The sequence below is a fragment of the Myodes glareolus genome, chromosome 15 (genome assembly GCF_982192425.1).
Source record: "Myodes glareolus chromosome 15, mMyoGla1.1, whole genome shotgun sequence".
Taxonomy (NCBI): Eukaryota; Metazoa; Chordata; class Mammalia; order Rodentia; family Cricetidae; genus Myodes; species Myodes glareolus.
Window position 1 is genome coordinate 20,875,680 of NC_142040.1, and position 8,852 is coordinate 20,884,531.

Here is an 8,852-nt window from a genome sequence, read left to right on the forward strand (position 1 = left end):
CCAGGGTGACCACTCTGACCCGGGCAGAGGGTACAGAGCAGGACTGTGAGAGATCCGGGGTCGCCAGGATGCTCAGCAGGCCCGCACGTCTCCCGACAGCCTTAATTGTGTGTAAAGGAGGATGAGCAATGGGCAAGGAGGAAAAGCACTTCTTGAGAGGAATGCGGACAGTTACCTTCTGCCCCGAAAAGCAGGACAGTCTTATCCTTCCATGACAGACCCATGGATGCTTCCTCAGCAGGGAGAAAGCCCAGCTGTGGTGGCTGGAGATCAGTCTTCCTTCATTGCCCGCTCAGAATGTGACCGTCTACCGGTTTTGCTGTTATTGTAATTGGTAATATTGTGGCCCACATTCATCTCTTAGCAGAAGGGTTAGAAAAGCCATGCTAGTTTTTCTTCTTAAAGACTTAAAAATGGTTCCTGGTGGTGAGAGGGACCAGATTGGAGCAGGGCTGAAGTATGACTAGAGCTCCTTATCTATGTGTACAAAAGTATCACCACGGGACTCACTGCTTTGTACAATTAATACACTTGCAACAATTGTTATCAGCAGTACAAATGGCATGTTAGAAAGAATCATCACAAGTTTATTTTTCTTTATTCATGTTTGTTTAAAAGTATCTTACGTACTTGTTCAGTTGGCGCCTCCAGCTTGCCCTTGCATGATCCGGAAAGCCCTATTCCCGTCTCTCCAAACCCCACCCACAGAAAATCTCTGAACAAAGGGAATGTTGTTGCTTTTTGTTTTCTACTCTTTACTCTTTTGGGGGGCCCACCACCCAAATCCCAAATAAATCGCACGGAGTCTTATTATTACTTACAAATGTTCAGCTTTGGCTTGGTTTATTTCTAGTCAGTTTTTTTTTTTAATTATCCCATCTACCTTTTGCCTTTAAGCGTTTATCTTTCTCTAGTTTCTATACCTTTCTTCACTTCTTACTCCATGACTTGTTGTACAGCTGGGTGGCTGGCCCCTGGTATCCTCTGTCCTTCTCTTTTTGTTTCTCTACCCATTCTTTTCCCAGATTTCTCTTCCTATTTATCCCCTCTGCCTGCCACCCCCACCTATTTCTCTCTCTTGCCCAGCTATTGGCCATTCAGCTCTTCATTAGACCAATCAGGAGGCAAGTAACACAGCTTCACGAGTTAAACAAATGCAACACAAAAGAATACAACACATCTTTGCATCACTAAAACAAATGTTCCACAGCATAAACAATGTAACACATCTTAAAATAACATTCCACAATAAGGGAAGACACCGAAAAACCCAACTTTGCATTCTTGATGGCTACTGCAGCTTCACCCCCTGAAGTTGTCAACTACCCAAGTCCTTGACTAAAGCGTTTAACTTTAGACCATACTTGGCCATAACCCCAGCTTGTGATGGGCACATCATTACCCCTCTTCTACAAGCTATAAAAGCTCCCTGCTTTAGTTTGTGCCTGTGACTTCTTTTTGGCCATGATCTCTGGGACTGGAGAACTCACTCAGGAGTTGCTTTGCTCAAATAAACCTGCTCTACTTTTTCAATTTCACTTGATTTGGCTTACTGTATTGGTGGAGAAACCTATTATCAGGGTACAGAAAATCTATTAGTACTTATTATATACTATTGAAAATTTAAAAAGAGTAAAATCTGTTACAGTCGATATTAAAATAAAAACAGTTTCCATCTCAGATGTGGCGTTGCACACCTGTAATCCCAGCACTTGGGAAACAGAGGCAGGAGTATTGACACAAGTTGGGGCTAGCATGAGCTACATACAAGTTGGGGCTAGCATGATCTACTTAGCAAGATCTACTGAAAACAAATAAACAAAACCGCCAAGGGACTAGTGATATGGTTCCAGTCAAGAAAGAACATGTCATGTTAAGGATGAGGACCTGAGTTTGGATGTCAGCATACCTGTGAAAGCATGGTACAGAGGCATATGTCTGTAACTCCAGTGCAGGAGAGATGGGCGTGAGACAGTGTGTGTGAGACACGTGGAGAAGATCCATCCCTGGGACTCACTGGCCAGCCATTCTAGTAGAGGAAGACACTAGACACTGATCCACACACCCACAGGAACACTTGTATAGACGACATGCACAAAAACCAGCCAACCAAACACACAAGCATACAAAATAGTCCCCATGTTTTAAGTTGCGTCTTAAATAGTAATGTTGAGTCTTTAGAGGTGCCTGTTTTTCCATCGTTTCCTCTGTTGTAAATACTTTTCCATCTACCCTGGTCTGGGCCTTCTCTTCCCCTGACCCACTCCTCTTGCCCAACCTGGTATTACTGAGGCTCACCATGCTGTGGACTAGCAGTTGAGGAACCTGCCTGACTCCATTTTGAAGGCAGGAGCCATTATGCTGTATTGTTAAACATAAGTTTCCGTCCACTGTAAGATCTGAGCTGCTGTTTTTAAATTTGTTTCCTGGAGCCTGGCCTGCCCCAACCCCTGACCTTGACTTGTTTTTGTGAATGCCCTGTCCTTCCCTAACCCTAATCACATGTCAATCATATGATATTTTCTGAGATTTTTTCTAAACCTCCTTATTGCTCTATTGTCTCTCTGTTATAACACCTGCTTTGCAAACTATTTGTGATTTTACTCCTTAAAAGGGGCCCAAGAAATGCATTCTGGGCTGCTCTCTTTAACCTGGCTTAGGAGGCAGGTCTAGGGTGTACCCTAAGAAAAAATCAAGCTTGCTTCAAATTTGGCTCAAACGGTGGTAGTGGTCTTATTCTTGAACCGGGGCGTTAATATTGCATCCTCAGCGTCAGTGTCAGTGTGGTGTTGTCTGCCACATGTCACAAGTCCCTGTACCCATCTCTCTGCAGTGCGCAGACGACAGAGGCCAGGCCTAGAACACGCAGGCCAGAATCCTGCAGTCAGCCATCCCCCAACCCCACTAAGCTGCTAGCTAAAAGCCCAAGGTCAGGCGGACGTGTGCCCTTCTAAAACTCTTCCCAGCCTTTTCATTATTGATCAAACAAAGTGTATGCCTGTCTTCAAGGCAGCGGACTGTACAGCCAAAAATGGGTTGCCTAACCTTGCCTGAGATTTTTTTCATAAGGTGTCAGACCACGTCTGTGGTCATTGCAAAGCAGGGGTTGTTTTTCCAGCTGACCTTCACCCCTAGCTCGCTTCCACCCCTTGCTGGCTTCCACCCCTAGCTTCCCCTCAGCTCTTCGATCCTTTTCAAGTGGTTTCTACACCAGCTATTTGCTGGCTTGCATTCCCGATTCTCCCCACAGCAGGGTTTATCAGAGGGCCATCTGCTCTTCTTGATAACTCTAGGACAGCAAATATCTACTGTGGGACTGGAAAGAACTGGTTCAAACCAGCTTGTCTTAGCTCACTGATCATCAGTCTTGTGGGAGGTTTTTCTGTTAACAATTACCTCCCTGTTGGTTTCTTCCTAGCAAACCAGAGTTTGTAGACAGCTTGCCTTAAAAAAAAAAAAAAATCCCCATGGAAAATGGACAGAAACTTCATGTGTCCTCTTAGTTGGCTTGGACAGATTTCACTCTGGCATTCTTGGTTGCTATGCATCATTGGTGGTGTGGACTTCCTGATCTGTGCTACTACAGAAATTCACGGTATCTTGTTCTCCCCTCGCATCCAGAAATTTTTCATAGCTTGTCAAGCTAATTTATTTCCTAGTAAAGGTAATGCCTATCCATATAACCAAATTCAGACAAAATAGGGTCTGGGCGAAAAGGAAGTCCTTGTCTGGCATTAGACTTTCAATCACCAGTCTTTCTTCTAACGAAGGGAAGTACTCCTTCCAGGAGTGTTCTTTACACACAGAGGGGTGCAGGCTCTCACACAACACGTCTAGGAATGTTCTTCTACTTCACGGCATGCTGGCCTGACGCGTTCCCATCTGTGTCAGTGTGTGTGTGTGTTTGCACGCATGTGTGTCCTTAGAGAACTGCCTGCTGTAGTAGGTTCTCTTTCTCCTTCCATCAGGAGGGTTCTAGGGGTCCAGGCTGCCAGGCTTGGCGGCAAGTACCTCTGCCTGCTGCCGAGCCATCTCTCCAGCCTTACTGTATCCTTTTCAATGACTTCATGTTTTAATATATGTAAATGTTTGAGAATTCACACACACACACACACATATATATAATAACATATGTTATTGTTGGATATTTAGGTGATTTTCAGACATGCACCTTTGGACACATGTGAAAACGCAGTTTATACCCTAATAAGGAAATTGCTCATACAAGGACGTGTAACTTGAAATTTTGGTAGGTATGGGCAAATTGTTTTCTAAATGTAAAATATGGTATTTTACATTTCTCCATAGTGTGCATGTATAGGGTGTCAGTCCCTTGCATCTTCATTAATAAAAAACATCATTAACTTCTTGGCCTTGTCAACACAGTTGGGAAAAAAGTCACCTCACTGATTTGCTGTACATTTCCCTAACCTCAAATGTGTATCTTTTCCCTTGTTTAGTGGAGTAAGGTCATCTGTTCTCTTATTTGTAAACTCAGGAAAATCTCCATTAGTCTAGTAAACACATGCAAATATTTGCAACGGGCTGCTGGCACTCAGATTCTTCCACCTATTCACATGTCACTTGTCACCCGCTGTCTTCCTGATCCAAGCCATCGAGGAAGCCGTTTTCACAGTTCTCATTTTCCCATTGCTTTTGGCGAAATGGCTATAGAAATAACACATCAAGAGGCTTTGCTGGTTTGTGTTTTGAAAATTTTAAAGGAAAAAAAGGAAAAGAAAACCTTTGACAGTTCTGAGCATTGACTGTCAGGTCATATGGGTTACAAAAAGAGAGTTGCTCCCCAGAACCGGATCAAAGGGAGTAAGCCTGCTCCCTAGGGAGGGAAGTCATGCTGGGCTTCCCAGGTTCTGTTAGGGACTGTGTGCGACTCCTCGGAAACTGCCCAGGTGCTGGGTGAATGATTGCAGATCCAGTTCCCAGCCTGGCACACCATCTCTTCCCTGTATGTTATACTTCCCCAAACATCTGGGTGACAGTGTCCTATGTACCGGAGCACAGAACATTAAGTAGGGACAATATACTACTAGTACTAACCAAGGACTTTGTCTGGGTCCCAGCTGGATATAGAGCCCTCTAATATCATCTTAATATTAATTATCATTATATAAAAATATATTATATAATTATATATATAATAAATATGTGATAATTTTATATAATTATTAATTGGAGTCCCGAATATTATTGCACCTCCCTTGCAATGTGTGCATGAGCAGGAGAAAGGCTGGGCTAAAGTACCTCAGGATATCCCTCTTGGACGGGAGCTTTCCGGTGCCCACTGCACTCTCTTCCCATTTGCCTCTAACGCCATTTGGACCAGGGTATTTGTGTGTACACACACTGAAAAATGTTTATGTAACAGTTTCTTTGTTCTTTTATGGCTCTTTCTCCATGGAATTTTGGCCAAGACTTTGATCAGCTTTAAATGTAGAGAGCGAGACAGAGAGCGAATGCACACGCCAGATGGCTGATCAGTTGTCCCCATCTTTAACTAATCAGGTTCCCCTGGCTGATTTGAAATGCTCCTTTATAGTGCATGGCTCCCTACCACCGCTTTTTAATACAAATAACCTGTGCATTATAACTTAATTATTGTTTTATTTTTATTTTAAGTGTATGCATGTTTTATGTGCACGCGTGTCTATGTGCCACATGTATGCCTGGTGCTCAAAGAAGCCTGCGGAGGGCATCAGACCCCTTGGAAATGGAGTCACAGATGGTTGTGAACCTCCATGTGGGTGCCAGGAATTGAACCTAAGGTCCTCTGGAAGAGCAACAAGTGCTCTTAACTACTGAGCCATCTCCGCAGGCCCATGCCCCATGGTTTTAATTATTCTGTTTATTATCATTGTCTGAATAATATTGCCACACTTGCCCTACCCCCTTTCTTTTTCTAATTTTACCTCAACTCTATAGTTTTGTGTTGGGGGAGGCTGTTCATTCGTTCCTGGGCGCCCAGACTCTAAATAACCACACTGAAACTGTATTAATTATATCACTGCTTGACCTATTAGCTCTAGTTTCGTATTGGCTAGCTCTTACATCCTAAACTAAGCCATCTCCATTAATCTGTGTATCACCACATGGCTGTGGCTTACAGGCAAGGTTCCGGGCGGGCTCCAGCAGAGGCGTCTGTCTCCAGAGGCAGCTACAGGGCTTCTCTCTGACCCTGCCTCCTCTCTCCTCCTCTATCTGCTTGGAACTCCTGTCTTGCCCTATTCTGCTAAGCCACGGCCTGAAACAGATTTATTCATTAGCCAATAAAAGCAACACATAGACAGAAGGACTTCCCACACCAGTGTTGTTCCATATGCACGTGAGAGTTGGCATGCCTCTTTCTCCTCAATTCTGATGGTATTTTCCCTTGAGGTCTCATGACAGTTGCTCATCAGTGCAGAGCGTCTCAGCATCTTCCTTTGAGCAGGTGCATGTATTAATTGAAGTCCTGTTCTGCATCCTACCACAGCATCTACCTAAACTCCTTCAATAGTTCTTGTACAGCTCAAGTTAGTTTTGTTCCTGGATAGTTAATTGTTTTTGCCAAAATGTGAAATAAATATTTCCTATTGTACTTGCAAAAGAGCTCTCAAATATATATATATGCAATGGCTTTTGTGTACAGAAATTTAATCCTCATATTACTAGATTCTCTTATGATCTATAGTAGCCTTTTGGATACTCTTTCTATACAACTATTCCTTCTGCCTGAACAACACTTTCATCTTTGCTTTTCTGACATTTTAAATGATCTCATGTGTTGTCCAGTATTACCAGAACACAGTGACTAAGACAGGAAGTGCTATGGTAGGTTCCAGACTGTGTTTAGGGGGATAGTTTTTCTTTTTGCTTTTTAATGGAGTTGAAATTCTTTCTCTTGATATGTTTTATTGTTATTTAAACTATGATCCAATCGTGATACATTTTTCAGTCTTTCCACATAGGAAATCAATCCTTTAAAAAGTGTTTGCAGCCAGGTGTGCGCCCGTGCATCTGTAATCTCAGCAAGGAAGAACTGAAGCAGAGGAATCCGTAGTTCAAGGCTGTTCTGGACTACAAGATGAGGTTCTGTCTCAAAACATTTTTTTTTAATTTAATATGTAGTTTGGAGGTGTAGATCAGTGGTAGAACGTCTGTGCAAGGTCATGTGTTCAATCCAAAGCACCCGAAATCCTCACTTTAATGGTGTATCTGCTTAACCCTGGGGAGCTTTATCAACTTTAGTGTCCCCGACATCTTAGGCAAAGGCCACTGCACCTCTACACCCAAAGTGAGATCTTCATGTTTAATGACACAAGATGACCTTTGTCCTATCAATAATGTTCCAACTACACATCACCAAAGCAAAACAGCACACACACAACCAGGTTATTCAACAGTCTTCTTGACCCAATTCTCCATGGCTGTGCACTGTTTCATTGAGGACACACATGGCACAGATTGATCCGATCAGTCCCGGGGCCACCTCTCATCTCGTATCGCTAGTTCTGAACATCTTCAGTTTAGTTTTCTTATTATTGTCCCTACTCACACCTTTCAAACCAAGGATTCCTGTGTCCGTGCTCCACACACCTTTGCTGCTGTGGGAGCTGTCTCTCTGCAAAGCTGACGGACAGCCCAACTCTCTCTTCAGGTCTAAATGAGCTATTCTTTGTGGATTTGCGTCTCAACTGATTTTCCTTTTTTATAGGTCGATGGAACTAGATTTAAAAACACATCTTTACCATCTACCGTTTACCATTAGTTTTTCAAACTTGTTGCATCGCTTCCCTACTGAATGCTGCAGAGCTAGAGGAAAGGGCTGTGTGGACCCCAGAAGGGACAGCCCTGCCCCAGTGCAGCCTCTCCACTCTGGTTCCTCTCATGATGTCATATGCTTCCCTCGTCACGTGACTTCAGTATATTCAGCAGTGGCTACAGGGTGAGGAGTTCACGCTGGAGCGCAGGTTCAAGCTCAGGTACTTAACACAGGAAGAAGCTTTGACCCAGGGTGAGCCATCACGGAGACAAGGGGACACGCACGGTACGAGCCTAGCACATGCCAGACACTGTTTTAAGTGCCGTATTATCTCATTTGATCCTCTCAGCACCTCAGCGACAATGCTTCCGCTGTGTCCTTCATTTTACAGAAGAGGATCTTGACAGAGACGTTAAGTGATTATCACACAGATGGTGTGAAGGAGATGAGGAAAAGAAGGCCCAGGGAAGCCTAACAGCTTTTTAAAAAACAAAAAACTATCAATTGAGAAAAGGCATTTATTTATGTATGTACGCATGTGTGTATGCATGTATGTATGTGAGCCTGAGTGAGGTTTTGTGCACCATATGTATTCAAGAGGCTGCAGAGGCAAGGAGGGAGCATGAGATCCCTTGAAACTGGACTAACAGACAGTTGTGAGTCACCATATGGACACTGGAAACTAAAATAAGTCCTTTGCCAAAGAGGTGCATACTTTTAATCCCTGAGGCACCTTTTCAGCCCCCCCCCCGACAGCTATCTTTAAGTTACCAAATTGGAAATAAAAAGTTGTTCTATGGATAATCAAAGCCTAATGTTTGGACCAAGTGAAGGCTGGCTGTAGTGAGCAAATTTCTGGTTCCTACGGAGTCACTTTCTAAGAATGAGACATGTCTTAGAAAGAAGTAAGTGACCTTGAGAGGTCGTGAGGCTCCAGTGGATGAGTACTGGCGGAGGGGTGTGCAAGGAGAGTCGGCCATTTGATCACTTAGATTGGTCACCCTCAAGGCCATTTGATCACTTAGATTGGTCACCCTCAGGGACTCTGAGTTAAATCACCCTCTGACTGCATCAGATGGCATTCTGAAGTGGT